Source organism: Leopardus geoffroyi, chromosome B1 (assembly GCF_018350155.1).
Source record: "Leopardus geoffroyi isolate Oge1 chromosome B1, O.geoffroyi_Oge1_pat1.0, whole genome shotgun sequence".
Lineage (NCBI taxonomy): Eukaryota > Metazoa > Chordata > Mammalia > Carnivora > Felidae > Leopardus > Leopardus geoffroyi.
This window is the reverse complement of record NC_059327.1, coordinates 190,295,644-190,310,147: the sequence shown is the minus strand read 5'-3', so window position 1 is coordinate 190,310,147 and position 14,504 is coordinate 190,295,644. Positions and strand designations below refer to the sequence as shown.

At 37.9% G+C, this 14,504-nt stretch overlaps 1 non-coding gene across 1 annotated transcript; it reads right to left on the bottom strand.

Annotated features, from left to right (window-relative positions):
- Window positions 1-7,801: 7,801 nt before the first annotated feature.
- Window positions 7,802-7,910, bottom strand: LOC123596600. Its single transcript, XR_006711764.1, has one exon. It is a non-coding gene; the product is annotated as a U6 spliceosomal RNA (small nuclear RNA).
- Window positions 7,911-14,504: the final 6,594 nt, after the last annotated feature.

The window sequence follows — 14,504 nt, the reverse complement described above, 5'->3', positions numbered from 1 at the left end:
ATAAGCTCATTCTTTCATGGAGCTTGCATCTACTGGTGAAGGTGGAGTTTATATCAACAAAAGGATGCTTAATGAAGTTCAGGATAAGTAATCTTAATAGGAATGATCTTATAACCAAGGAGACTGATCTATCTAGAAGGGTGATGAGAAGGAGTTACTGAGGCTAAGAACATGGTGGGTGACAGGACAGAGGAAGAAGCATTTCAAAGGATCTGAAATGAAAGGGAAAAGATTAGAGCAAGATTGAGAAAATGATAGTATGTGTGGTGGGGCTCAAGCACAGAAGAAATAATTACTTGGCTGTAACCACAGGTCATGAAGACCTGATGTAGGTGTGTTCAGATTTGGGACTAAGCAGACTGGTAACCCATTGAAGGAGTTTGGGGTTGTGGAGAAGAGGTGCTCTTTCTGGCCTTTATCACTGTTGCTCACCATACAAGTATATGCGAATAGGGGCTCTCCTATAAAGGCTCACCATTTTGCTCCTGGAATCCACTCTAATGACTTAATATTCTACAGATTTTTATTGGCAGAATAAATTATATTAATACTTTCTACCTTAAGTCCTCTCCCATAGATTGTCCACAATTTGAAAAGCAATGTCCTGATTCACAGTTTTTCAAATTCCACAATTTAAAAACCAACATCCTTAGTGTTTTTCAAGCTTTAATGTGAATATGAATCATCTGAGAATCTTCTTAAACTGCAGTAAGTCTAGGGTGGGGCATAAGGTTCTTTGATCTAAAGACTCTTGGGTGAGGCTGATGTTGTAGTCCCTGGAATACACTTGAGTAGCAACGTCCTGTGCATTGATTCCACACCTGGATGTACAGAGCAGAGTGAATTCAGTGTATTTCCTTCTCTTTCGGTGGTTCTCTTTATTGACTTCCCATAAAAATCATCTGGAAACTTTAAAAAAAATGCACTGTTTAGACCCCATCACTGGAAATTGGGAATCAATTGATCTAGAATAGGGTGTGAGCATTGAAAGACTGCAACAGTTCCCCTTGTAAGACTAATAATAAAGAGCCATGGTTGAGACTTAGTTTTTTATATGAAAGTCCACCTCTGGATTGCTTGGAGTTAAATCCAGCCACCTTGCCCTCTCCCCTCGCTGCCAGTCTCTCGCCAGCCCCTACTTACTTTGCTCATTAGCCTAGCTCCTGCACAGATGGTGCTTGTGGGCATGCTGATGAGTTCCATCACCATCAGGCTGCTCATTGCCTGAGGGTGCAGCAAATAAATCGTCTGTGCAGGTGTAACAGGGAAAGGAGAAATGTCTTCTCTTGTGATATATTCTATCAAAATCAAAATCACCTCGGCTGACTTGCAAGGAAGTATACTTTATCATATTAATATGAAAGACAGCAAATGACACCTACATATATTTACTTTTCTTTCTTCTTCTTCCTTTTTTAAAAAAAAAAAGCTTTCCAGATGTTCAGAAGCTCAGCATTTAATATCCCACCTTTGACCTTTGAGTCTTCTGCCATCTGCCACAGAGGGTGTTTCAGCAAACTAATGGGAAGAGGCATCTGATAACAGATTAACTCAGTTGCGGCACATTTTCATGACCCCATGTCAAGGTAAAAATTTTAGTACTACTAATTAATGAAATAAGTGTTCTCATATATCCCCCCCCCACCACCCAAATTCCCGGATAGCGGAATAAGCCTCTTGCCACTGTGTGAGATAGGATTACATCTCATCTCAGCATAGTCACTTAGGTTTTTGTGAAATGACACTTTTTCCCTCTTTCGCTGGTGCCAAGGATGGCTTACTTCTCGTTTGGAAGCATGACTACATTCGGCCTTTAAAGAACTAAGAAATTTCCAGAAAATGCAACGTCGGTAAGACTAATAAAATATTAATAATGAATGTTGAATATTAATATATTAATATTCATGTGTAAGTGAGCTTAATCAATAAATAGAAAAGTAATGAAAAAAATTCCCATTTTAGGGAAAAGAAAACAAAACCCTAAAAACTAGAAGAGTGTTGTGTCTTCCTATGATCCTTGCACTTGAACCTGTTTGCTTGGAGCACCTAATGTATTTTAAAAAGTCTCATTGACAGCTCATCATTAAAATTGTCTCATGTTATAACTTCTATTTATTTTTTTAAATGTTTATTTATTTTGAAAGATGGGGAGAGAAAGAGAGAAAGAAGAGGGAGAGACAGAGACAGAGACAGAGAGAGACAGAGAGAGGATCCCAAGTAGGTTCTGGCTGTCAGGGTCAGAGCACAAGGCATGGCTCAGTCTCATGAACCATGAAATCATGACCTGAGCCAAAATCAAGAGCTGGACACTTAACAGACTGAGCCACATACCCCATCACTTCTATTTTTTAATCTTTTGGATGAAGTGCCCCTCCTTTTAGTCTGGGAAGTTTTTAAATTCTTCCTTCTTCCTTTCTTTTCCCCTCTGATTATTCATTCTGAGCAAACAGATCTCACCAGGCTTATTATTTGCTCTTCAATCAGCACATGGATTCTTTTCACTTTCACTTGGATGCTAATACAATTCACATCTCCCACATTCAACCTGAGGACAAGTACAATTGCAAATTTTGTTTCTGGATGTAAGAGGAATTTAACCAGTGCAAAGACAGTCAGTGATGGTGTGTACTAATGAATCTCTTGCCAATTGGATGCAAAAAGAATAATTTATGAAATCATAAGCGATTCTTTTGTGATTTGGAAAGTAGTTTCCTGGCAATTGAGTGGGGGTGAAAGTAAAATTTTCAGGTGGTCCTAGGAATAGGATCTCTCAGTTCAGGACTATCACAGAGATGTAAATGCCTTTTTCATGAGTCTCAAGCCTTATTCTGTTTCAAAGCTTTGACTCTGAGCTACAGACTGGTGGTTCCCCAGTAGGAATGCCTCCTAGACACGAGTGTTGGCTAATATTCTTAGTTTCCAGCTCAGTAGCTATTTTGAGTATTTTTAGTGTGACTTGTGCAACTAACTAGTAAATTAGGTGTTGAATGAAGCATTGTTGAGAGCTTATCAATTAATGGTTATCAACATAGTGCATGCCACTAATCATTCATCTAATACTCATAACGACAGGAGGACACTAATGAAATTCTTCTATAGATTTTCAAAATAACTATTTACCTCTCTGCAAAAAGTCTGAAGGAATGTCCTTAGGAAGGACAATTCTCCCTTCTTGTAAACTCTCCCTGAAGACATTATCCTCCTGAAATGGTTTCTAATCCTCTGAATCTCTTTGTAGTGTCCTTTCATCAGCTTGGAGTTTGCTTATTTGTACTAACATATCTTTATACATATAGTTTGAATTAGAGTAAGACTTTGAATCTGGATTTGAAGCTTATTGAATGTGTGTAACTTTGGGCAAGTTTTTTTCTTTAATTGTATTTCAGTAAAATTGAAATAAGAAAATATTTTAACTCATAATGCCATAATATTGTTTTAATTATTAAATGGTATGAAGTATAGTAGATACATTGCCTTGTACACTTAATAATCATCAGCTGTGATTATCATTATCATTACCATACTTTTTAATGTTTTAACAAGCCAGTATTATTTTGAGACATATAAATGTAGCAACTTAGGGGCACCTGGGTGGCTCAGTCGGTTAAGTGTCTGACTCTTGATTTCAGCTCAGTTTGATCTCATGGTTCGTGAGATCAAGCCCCGTGTCGGGATCCATGCTGAAAGCCTGGGGCCAGCTTGGGATTCTCTCTCTCCCTCTCTCTCTGTCTGTCTCCCCTCTCTCCCAAAATAGATAAAGAAACTTCAAAAAAAAAAAAGACTGTAGCAATTTAAAATATTAAGCAAGTAGATTTATTTATATGAAGGGAGATTTCTTCACATGTACAGGTACTAAATGTTTAAACTGTGTTTATCAAAAATGAAAGAAACTGATCTATCAATTGATCAATGAATGAATACATAAACATAACGAGAAAAACGTTAACGTGCTTATCATTACATGTCAAATTTATATCGATTTTCTTGTTCTGAATATCAGGAACTTCCAATCTTTTCTCAGCTAGCTAAATTCTTTAGGATTCAGATAAACATGATATATGTTAGGAAAGAAAAATCTCATTGTTAGAAAACTCATTGTATTAAAAAAAAAAGAGGTATCTCAGTTTTATAGCATTCATGTCAGGATTAGAATACCTGCACCAGAAGCAGGCACACATTTTTCAAATGTCCTGCTTCGTAGATGAAAAGTCTGCAAAGTAATGGCCTCTTTTACCCCCATTCTTCATTCTCCTGATAGGTAAGGTCCTATAACCTGCTGACACTTGCCTGATTCCCTTCAGTGGTATTTCAAACTTACCAGCTATCATTAATCAATAGGTACCCCCAGTTAAGTGTTCCAAATCATAATGATGGAGAATTCATATTCTTTTAGGACATACCAGATTGGGGATTCATAATACCAGAATGTGCCTGACCCAGGCTCTACACAGGTCATAAAATCTGAGCTTCTTCTATGTTCTGAGTGTCCTACAGAGGGCAATTCTTATGCTCTTAGAGTCCTTGTAATTACTGAGTTGATTCACACCTTTCATTCTCTTCAATTCTAGTTCTTTGAGAGATGTCATTGTCATGAACAAGACAGCCCATGGCAAAGGCACCATTGCCCCTACCAAAGCTGCCAATACCTAACACCACAAGTTTTGCATCCCTGTGAATGCAACACTGCTGGTTGTACCTTGCATCTCCAAGGTATGGCTAAGAATGTTGAAACAACATTCTCTATTATAAACCTCTGTAAACAGATTGGCTCAGAGGTCAGTCTGAATGCTAGTTATTCCACAGTTCTAAGAACCCCTGTCTAATTGTGACCCACAATTTTTAGAACTTTTCTATTTCTTGACTTTCTCTCACTTAAGAATAAATTACTTGTGGGCAGCTTCTTAATCGCTCCTATAATAGTTTCCTAACTTTCACCTTCACTACCACCAATCCCGGCCAGACATTTCTGATTATCAGGGAACATCTAACTGACATTCATTATAGATGTTCCTAAAATTAAGCCACAGTCACATAAATTAGAAGTATCCAAAAGCCCAGCTATCAGTACAATCTTAAACTCCATCAGTGTAATTTGAGTTATAAAATGCACAGACATGAGTGGTGTGGTTATTTATTCATTCTGGTGTGGTGTACCAGAAAGAACATTGAAGTGAAAATCAAGAAATGGATTAGGGCTTGTTGGTCCCTGAATGAGCTTTATAAGCTGTAAGCTTGGGCAAGTCTCAAAATTCCTAGCTCATATGAAAAATTAGGGCGTTGAACTCAAAATCTCCAAGGTTTCTTCCAAGGTTCCTTTCAGACCCAAATGAAAACACTTTAGTGGAACCTGTTTTGAGAATCAACAGAGAGAAGGTGCTTGACAATAGAACTTGGGCTCTGTCATTTAATACTGGAGCGCCAGTTTGCACAATCTGCGTTAGCATACCCAGAAGAGGAAGCCCATCAGGCAGATGTTGTACGGCACACTTTCAGATTTTTGTTTCAAAGCTTGTAGGAGGAAACAGGCTTTAACATTGCTTTCAAGTTATATTTATATCTATTCAGGAGAAAATAGGTCTTCAAAAGAATACTCAAGTCTGAACTGTCACAATGCAATTTAGGAAAGATTACAAGTAAAATAGTTCAAGAATACAATATAAAGTAGAGAGTCAAATTCAGAGAAGAAAAGAGACATTTACAAGTTTAGCAAGAACACTCGGCCACTATTTATTCAAGGAATATAAATCTTTTGAGAAAACTCCCACTGAGATTCAAATTATATAAGGAGAAAGAAGGAGAATATATGAGTTATTTAAGGCAGTGTTACAAAGGTGAAAGCAAATGGCAGTACAAAATGGCGGTGTTGGTAATGGTATTATGTAGGTTATGTAATTTTTTTTCTAGCCTCTACTACTAGATTTGAAAGTAAAAGTGTAATTACAATTCGAGTTGAAGAATGAGAAAATTTCCTACCTGGAAAAAAGATTAATCTCTCTTTAATTGACTCTTTGATCAGAATAAAGATTTATAAGAAGAAAATGCAATATGCCTCTGATAAGGAATTAGGAATGATGAATGGGGGAGTCATTAGCATTATGGGGATTCCAGGAAAGCATATGCTTCATGATGAAGTAAACTTTATTGGAGCAAGTTAATTGAAGAAGTGAACTTGTTGGCTAGATTTGAATTTATTTGCAAAGTACTTCTTAAACTTTACAGTAACACAATCCCAGTTCTCACGTTGTTACAACAGCAATTTAGAACAAGTTCATCTTGTCTTCATTAGGTACTTGACAAAAGCTCAGGGTAGCCTGTAACGCTCCGTAAAAGCAGGGAGAATTTTGTTTATATTTTCCATAAAGGTCTCAGCCCACTATGAATGCTAAGTGGATGCTAAATCCTAGTCATGAAAATGCCTCTCTAATGAGTACTAAAGAATTCCCAGAGTAAGATAATGTCTTTGTAACCAGTGTCAAAAATCAACCTTTCTTGCTTTTGCAACAGAATTGTTCTCAGAAGCTCTCTGCCCATCATCTTTTATCATCCACAGACCAGGTATTCAGTAAATGTGGATTAAATTAATTAGAGACTTTTGTTGAAATTAGATGGTCCAGCAAAGAGAAGTCTTAGTAGAACTCATATTTCCAGCTCTATATTAGCATAATGAAAAGTTGTGTGTGTGTGTGTGTGTGTGTGTGTGTGTGTGTGTGTGTGTGCATGTTTAATGTTATGGCAAAATAATAGTAAAATTCCAGCTTCAGATTCATGGAAAATCATTACAATCATTCCCCTGCACACAGTCTCAACTCGCACCCCCCCCCCCCACCTTTTTGTTTCTTTATTCTACTCAATTTACAATGCTAGCCCTGGTTAAATTTTACCTTGCATCTTCGCCAACACAGCTAAATGTGATTGGAGACTAGAAGCTATGCTGGCTGGTCTCATTTTAAATTCATGATCGCTAACATCAAGTGGGCCCTAATACTGCCCAGTGATCAGAGCACATTTTCCTGGTCTAATGGTTTCCCCTCTCTCCTAGAAAACTATATCATACTTTGTTTTCTCTCTTCAAGCATCCCACATAATGGTTCCCAATCTTATTTTCTGCTGATGACCTTGTATGCTGTTTCACTTAGAAAATTAACAACAGGCTCACCATTACGTGTCCTCACAAAGTGTCATCAGTTCAACATATTCTGCCACCTCTCCTAACACTGGTGGTAAAATTTCCCCTGAAGGACATTGCTCTGGCATTTCTCTCTCAATCCTGCAACATTTTTTTCTCTCTCTATTGCATCATTCTTATCAGCATACAGAGATACTGTTACTTGTCCCATCTTAGAAAACAAAAACAAAACAATACAAAAGTCTCTCTATTTCTCTTCATCTTGCTCATCCAGCTGTACTCCCTCTTTCCCTTTGCCTTATAACAGCAAACCTCCTTGAAAGAACTGTCTATGCTTACGTCTCTAACTCCTCTTCTCCATTTTCCTTTGAACCAAGTCCAAAGAGGTTTTTGCCTCTACCACTCCTTGGAGCTACTTTGTAGATGTCACTATGACTTTCATGTTATGAAGTCCTCTGATCAATTTAGTCCTCCTCTGACTTGACCTGCCAGCATCACTTGACTGTCACCCCATCCTTCATCTTTATTTACTTTCTTCCTTTGCCCTGACTCTCATCATGTCACTTCTATCTCATGGGCCTTTCTTCCTCAATCTTCTTTCCTGGTTTATTCTCTTCCTTCCAGTCGCTTAAAGTAGGAGTGTCCCAAGGCATAATCTCTAAGACTCTTTCTTGGTAGTCACTGATGACTATCAAATATCAGTCTCTGTCATCCTTAAAAAGGGGACATACTAATCTTCTCTATTTCGTTCCAGTTTTAGTGTATGTACTGCCGAAGTGAGTGCTCAAATGTCTGTCTCTGGAATGACAATCTTACCTAACTCCAGACTCATACACAGAACTGCCCACTTGATATGTCTATATATGTGTCTAATTGGCATTTCAAACTTAACATCCCACAAACCAAAGTCTTAATTTCTGTCACTTCTGCTCACTGCCAAATCTGCTTGTTTAGTTTCCTGAACAAAAATTTTGGAATCATTCTTGACTGCTCTATTTATCTTGCACTGCACAGTTAATCCATTAACAAAATGTGTTATCGCTACCTTAGAAACATATCCAGAATATGACTCCTTCTTTTCACTTTCATATTTAACTTCCCTGGTCTATGTGCTTTACTCTTATGTCAGGATTATTTATCCAGCCTCCTAACTAATTCATCTAGTTTTACTTGTATCTGTCCTATATTCTTAATACAGCAAGAAGAGTGACCCTCTTAAAATTTAAGTCAGATCATGACTCCAGTAATAAACCTGTAATAAATACTGTTATGGCTATCTGTTACTGCATAACAAATTAAAGTATCATGGTTTTTAACAATTTTTTTAAATTATCTCTCCTGAATCTCTGTGTTGACTGGTCTTAGCTGAGTGGCTCTGATTGGGTTTTTTATGCAAGTGCTGAATGCTAACAGATAGTGACTGGGGATGAAGTCATCTGAAAGCTTGATGGGCTGGATGTTCAAGGTAACTCATTCACCTGGCTGACAGTAGATGCTGGCAGTTGACTGGGAGCTCAGCTAGCTGTCAATCAGATTGCCTGTCATGGTTTCTTCACATGGATTGGGCTTCTCAGAGTATGATGCCCTCCAAGAATTAGTATTCCAAATAACAGGAAGCAGAGGCTGCCAGTCTGTAAAGACCTGAGCCCAGAAACTGGCATAGAGCCACTTTTGTTGTGTTCTGTTAGTCAAAGCAGTTATAAATCCCACCCAGTTTCAAAGGAAGGGACCTACTCCCTACCTCCGTGGAAGGCACATCAAAGATTTGGAGATGATTCTTAATCTGTTGCAGTGCCCATTTCATTTATTGTAAAAGGAAATATTCTTATGGTGGTCTTCAAATAGTTACTTAATGAAAACTCTGGTTACTTCTCTCATCTCATGATCTCCTCTTCTGCTAACTTCCCATTTTTCCACTAGGCTTCAGCTACGCTCACCTCCTGGCTATTCCTCAAAGTTTTAATGTTTGCAATTTTCTTTTTTCATATCCCTCGGGTATTTATATAGCCACATGGCTGATCCTTCTTTTAATCTCTGTTCATGTGTAACCTTCTCAGTGAGGTCTTCCCTGACAACCCTCTTTATATATACATTTATTTGTTGTCTGTCTGTCATCACTAGAAAGTAAGATCCAAAGGATAAGGATTTTTTCTGTTTTATTTACTGCTGCATCTGTTGTGTCTAGAATAGTTCTTGGAACGTTGAGGAAGCTCAATGATTATTTTGAATGAGGGAACATATGCCATATTAATTTAATTCCTCCTAGTAGTTTTATTGCATTCAGTCACAGTAATTTAGGATTTTGCCTACTTGAGTCACTTTGACTTCATTAAAGAACTGTTCATGGAAGGGATGCTCATCCCCCAACTGCTTGATCACACTCAGCAAACAACTCTTGTTATTTGGCATTTATAAGACTGACTTGTTCTGGGGTTTCTATTTACTCAGTTAAACATCCAGCTTCGGCTCAGGTCATGATCTCACAGATTGTGAGTTTGAGCCCTGTATTGGACTCTGTGCTGACAGCTCAGAGCCTGGAGCCTGCTTTGGATTCTGTCTCCATCTCTCTCTGTTCCTCCCCCATCCTCTCAAATATAAACATTTAAAAAAATTTAAAAAAGAAGATTGGCTTATTCTGAACTATTGACAATGATAAAATGAAATCTCATTAAAGAGCAAACATTGTAGTAAAAGATCAAAAAGTCACTCTCCAATACCACCTTGGAATTTGAAAAATCCAAATAGTTGAAATGATTGTGTGCGGTATTTTAAGGTCTACAAGCCTATTTCCCAGGATTTATTTATACATAGATTTAAATCAGGCTAATTCAGGCTAAATGTTATCAGCTCAGAAGCCATCCACTGAAGACTTTCAGTTTCTCTTGATCTTTCAGTCAATCCAGACTTTTTCTGTCCATCCAGCAATATTCCCTCCAGCATACAAATCAGGGCCTTAATAGGTGAGCACTCACTTTAAGCCTTCATTTGTAAGACCTTCCTAAGATTTCTCACAAGCTCAGCCTGATGTAAAACTGCAAGATATAAAGAAATTATTGAATTGCCATGGACAAGAGTCATTATTAAAAATTGTAAATTCCCCAGTTAATTAATTCAAATTCTATTGTGGTTGTTGCTAATCATTTTTCAAAGCTATGCTGTCAATACACCATTGTTTAGAGCACGTTCATAGTTAACTTACTGATGGTGTAGCTAGAATATGGAACTCAAAGTGCAGTTTTCCAAAGGGACTTTTGCCTGAATGAAATTTGACCCTCCATGAGATCTCAGCACTACATATCAAAGGAATTAAAGAGGAAGCTTCTAGTAAAAATATGTTATTGAAGACAGAGTCATTGGGCCCTTAGCAACAGGGGCAGCTGAACCCAGGAAATGCATCCTACATTTTTATCTGTGGATCAGCATAGAACAGCAACCCCTGCTCCAATTGTGAAAGGTTACACCATTACAGAGGCAGAGTGCAAGTTCCGCAGGAAAAAAAAGGGTGACCCTGCAAAGAATGTCAGTCAAAATTGGTTTGAAGGATGCCCAGAAACCATCTAGTGGGTCAAGTCTCCTGATATCAGGAGATGATTATTCACCTGGCAGCAAATTTCAAGAACTATTTCATATTCCGTAGGTCAATAAGCTTCAGGATCCTGCATTGATTACAATAATTACAATTTTGTTAACCTTTATCGAGGACTTACTCTGTGCCAGAGCAATCACTGAATACAGGTATTATGTCACTGATCCAAAAACAACATCAGGCACTTTAACTTTTCCTTCTGACACATATTAATCTACCCATATCAGTCCGTCCTCACTACAAGCACCAGGCAGCATTGTTTTTCGCCTAGAGTATTTCAGTAGTATCCAGGTGGCTTTCCCTGCCTCTGTTCTCATAGCTTAATTACTTCTCCATACAAGACAGACATGGTCACAATCTATTGTGTGTGATCTGGCCCCTGCCTATCAGATTAGCTTAATTTCATACCACTCTCCCCCTCAGTTTCTTTATTCTATTTGTATCAGTCTTTTGGTAGTTCCTTGAATGTGCTTTTCCTTGTTAGGACTCACAGACACTTTCATCTAGCAAGCATAATTTTCAACTTATTCTCACCCCTGTTACCTAGCATGGTCCTATTTTTCATTTCCCCAAGTCCCAATCTTCTTGTTAGTCACTTCCTTAAATTATATCTCTTTTTTCATAGCATTTACTGTAATTGAATGTAAAAAGTCCATTTTGTAGTTTTGTTTTGTTTTGTTTTTTTCATCTTGTATCCACTAGAATGTAAGTTTCATGAGGGCAGGAACCACATCCTTTTGTGAATTTCTTATATCCTTAGTAAATAAAGAGCTACATGCCGGGCACTAGTGCTAGATATAAGTGAAAGAAATAATGGACTTTTATGCCCATATTATTAGGAGAAATTGATATTTTGAAAGAGAAGCCTCACTTTCACAAAGAAGATATAACATATAAAAAATGGATAAAAGAGAATGCTTGCGAAGCACAACTCCCTAACATTATCGTCATTATTAGTTCATAAAGATGCCCTTAAAAGAGGGTGACTGTGGAAACCAAGAGTCATTCCACATGTATATGCAAGTTCAGTATCAGTTCACTTTAAAAGGAGAACTGTTGGGGCGCCTGGGTGGCGCAGTCGGTTAAGCGTCCGACTTCAGCCAGGTCACGATCTCGCGGTCCGTGAGTTCGAGCCCCGCCTCGGGCTCTGGGCTGATGGCTCAGAGCCTGGAGCCTGTTTCTGATTCTGTGTCTCCCTCTCTCTCTGCCCCTGCCCCGTTCATGCTCTGTCTCTCTCTGTCTCAAAAATAAATAAACGTTGAAAAAAAAAATTTAAAAGGAGAACTGTTTCTTCTTCTCTAATTAGATAGATATATAGACAGATAGATAGATGATAGATAGATAGGACAAAGATTAATGATTGTCCACACCAACTAGACTTTTTTGATGCCTTTGGCTGTGTCACTTGCTCGCTTTTCCTTAATATGTTTTCCTTCGTCAGCTGAATGTGCTACTCTCCTCTGTTGTTCTTGGACTTGCTTCCCTGACCTATCATTCTCAGTTTCTTCTCTAATGTTGTGGGCTTTCCATGTTTTGTCCACAGTCTTTTTTTTTTTTTTTTTTTTTTTTACATATTTTCTACTCATTTTATCCAACATTCTACATTGACTGGGCTTTAATCACTAAAAAGTTAGAGCTAAAATAATTATAGTTTGTTCTTTCTTTTAAGTCAGCATCTCCTCAGATTCATCACATCATATTCAAAGCATCTCTAAATGTTCATTGGGTTGGCAAGTTGGAATAAAATGGAGAAGATCTGTGCCCTCACTGATTTATAAAAGAGCACAAGAAATATTGCAAGCCAATAAATATAAATATCTAATAAAAAGTAATAGATCATGATTATGAAGAGAAATGCATAATATGTTATGAGGAAGGAAAACCCAGGAGACATAAATTTAACTGGGGTCAAAGATAACCTTCATGATAAAGAGGATTTTCAGCTCATTACTGAAGGCAGATACTCTTTAGGCATGCCAAGAACATGAAAAAGAGAAATCTGGCCCAAGGACTATAAAAGGGATGTTGTCTGAGGATGAACAGGAGTTGTTGGGCTAGGAAGACAAATCCTAAAAGGCCTTTGGTTCACAAAATCTCCAGTCATCAGTTAGTTAAACTGGAACATCTGAGATGGCACATAAGGGAGGCAGGATACTTTATGACTAGGAGAGAGGTATGACCCTTTAGGAGTTATGAGATCTCCACAGTCCTAAAGGAAATGTGGAGCTCTGAATGTGGACAAATCTAGTGCCCTTGAGGTGGCAGGAACTCTGATGGGGATAACAGGTGGGGACCTGAATGGACCAGGTACTAATTGCTACAGCCTGTTGTGAAGTTTTCTGTAGTCCAGCTTGACACTGAAAGGTTGAGACTACTAAAAGAATTGTTGAGGTATATTCTAGGAAAAAATCCACTATGATAGTGATTGGTGAGCTACACCATGAGCCATATTCAGCCCATTGTCTATTTTTTAACACATAGTCTTAGTGAACACAACCACATTCCTTTGAATTATGTATAGCTGCTTTCATGCTATAGTAGAAGATTTGAATTGTTGCAACAGATACAGTATGGCACACAAAACTTAAAATACTGTCTGTTTCTGGGGTGCCTGGGTGGCTCAGTTGGTTAAGCATCCGACCTTGGCCCAGGTCATGATCCCTTGCTTTGTGGGTTCGAGCCCTGTGTCAGTCTCTGTGCTGACAGCTCGGAGCCTGGAGTGTGCTTCAGATTCTGTGTCTCCCTCTCTCTCTGCCCCTCCCCTGCTTGCACTCTATCTCTCTGTCTCCCAAAAGTAAATAAATATTTTTTAAAAATATTGTTTCCTTTCAAAAGAAATTTCTGAACACTGCTCTCATCCTTACTTCCTGTGCCTTCTGTCTGGGTTGTCCTTTATGTCATCTTTTTGACCAATAGGACTCCAAATCATCCTTCATGACACAGCCCAAGTGTCACCTTGACTGATACATTCACTTCCCTCACACCCTAGAGTTGATTACTCCTATTATTTATTGCAATGCACTTATCACACAGTATTACAATTATTATATATTTCTGCCTCCAGAAATAATAGGCTCTGAGTATTTTTAGACCAAACCCTTCTGTATATGTCACATATAGTGTATCCAGTAAATAACTGGGACAAGAAATATTTGACTAAGTAAGGGAAAGCATCAATTTTAAATAGTTCAGAGGTCCTTCAGTTGAAATATGTATTTCTCCTCCTTTGATATGTCGGAGTTGAAGTGTAAGTTAACATTCTACTGCACTCCTGGGTCTTTTGCAAAATGTTTTCTAACAGTTTGTTTCAGAGAGCTTGAGCGTCAACTGACTCAATTAACCCAAATGGCCAGGGTGATTTTCAAATAAAAGATTTGTTTTTGTTATTCTGTGAACTAAGTCATTTGGATACTCCTGAATTTCCATAAAATACTGATATATTCACTAATGTAATCCAGCAGTCCCTCTCTAGACATGCAATTAGAGTCCACTCCCATCTCAGCCACCATATATCAGAAACTTATTGGCCCTGAAGGTCATCAGAATTTAGCTTCAACAGAATACAGAGAAAGCAGATGTCTCTTTGTAGAGAATTACCCAAATAAATTTGTCTGAACAACAAATTGACAGAAAGCATTGTGATAATTCACAAATAGTACTCAGTTAGAAGGTGGTTTTCAAGATAACTATTTTTAGAAAAGGATTTTAACCATAAGTGTTCATTAAATTTTCTATTGATTTCAAATAGCAAATTAGTTGGAACTGATATTCATTGATCAGTGTGTGCCAACA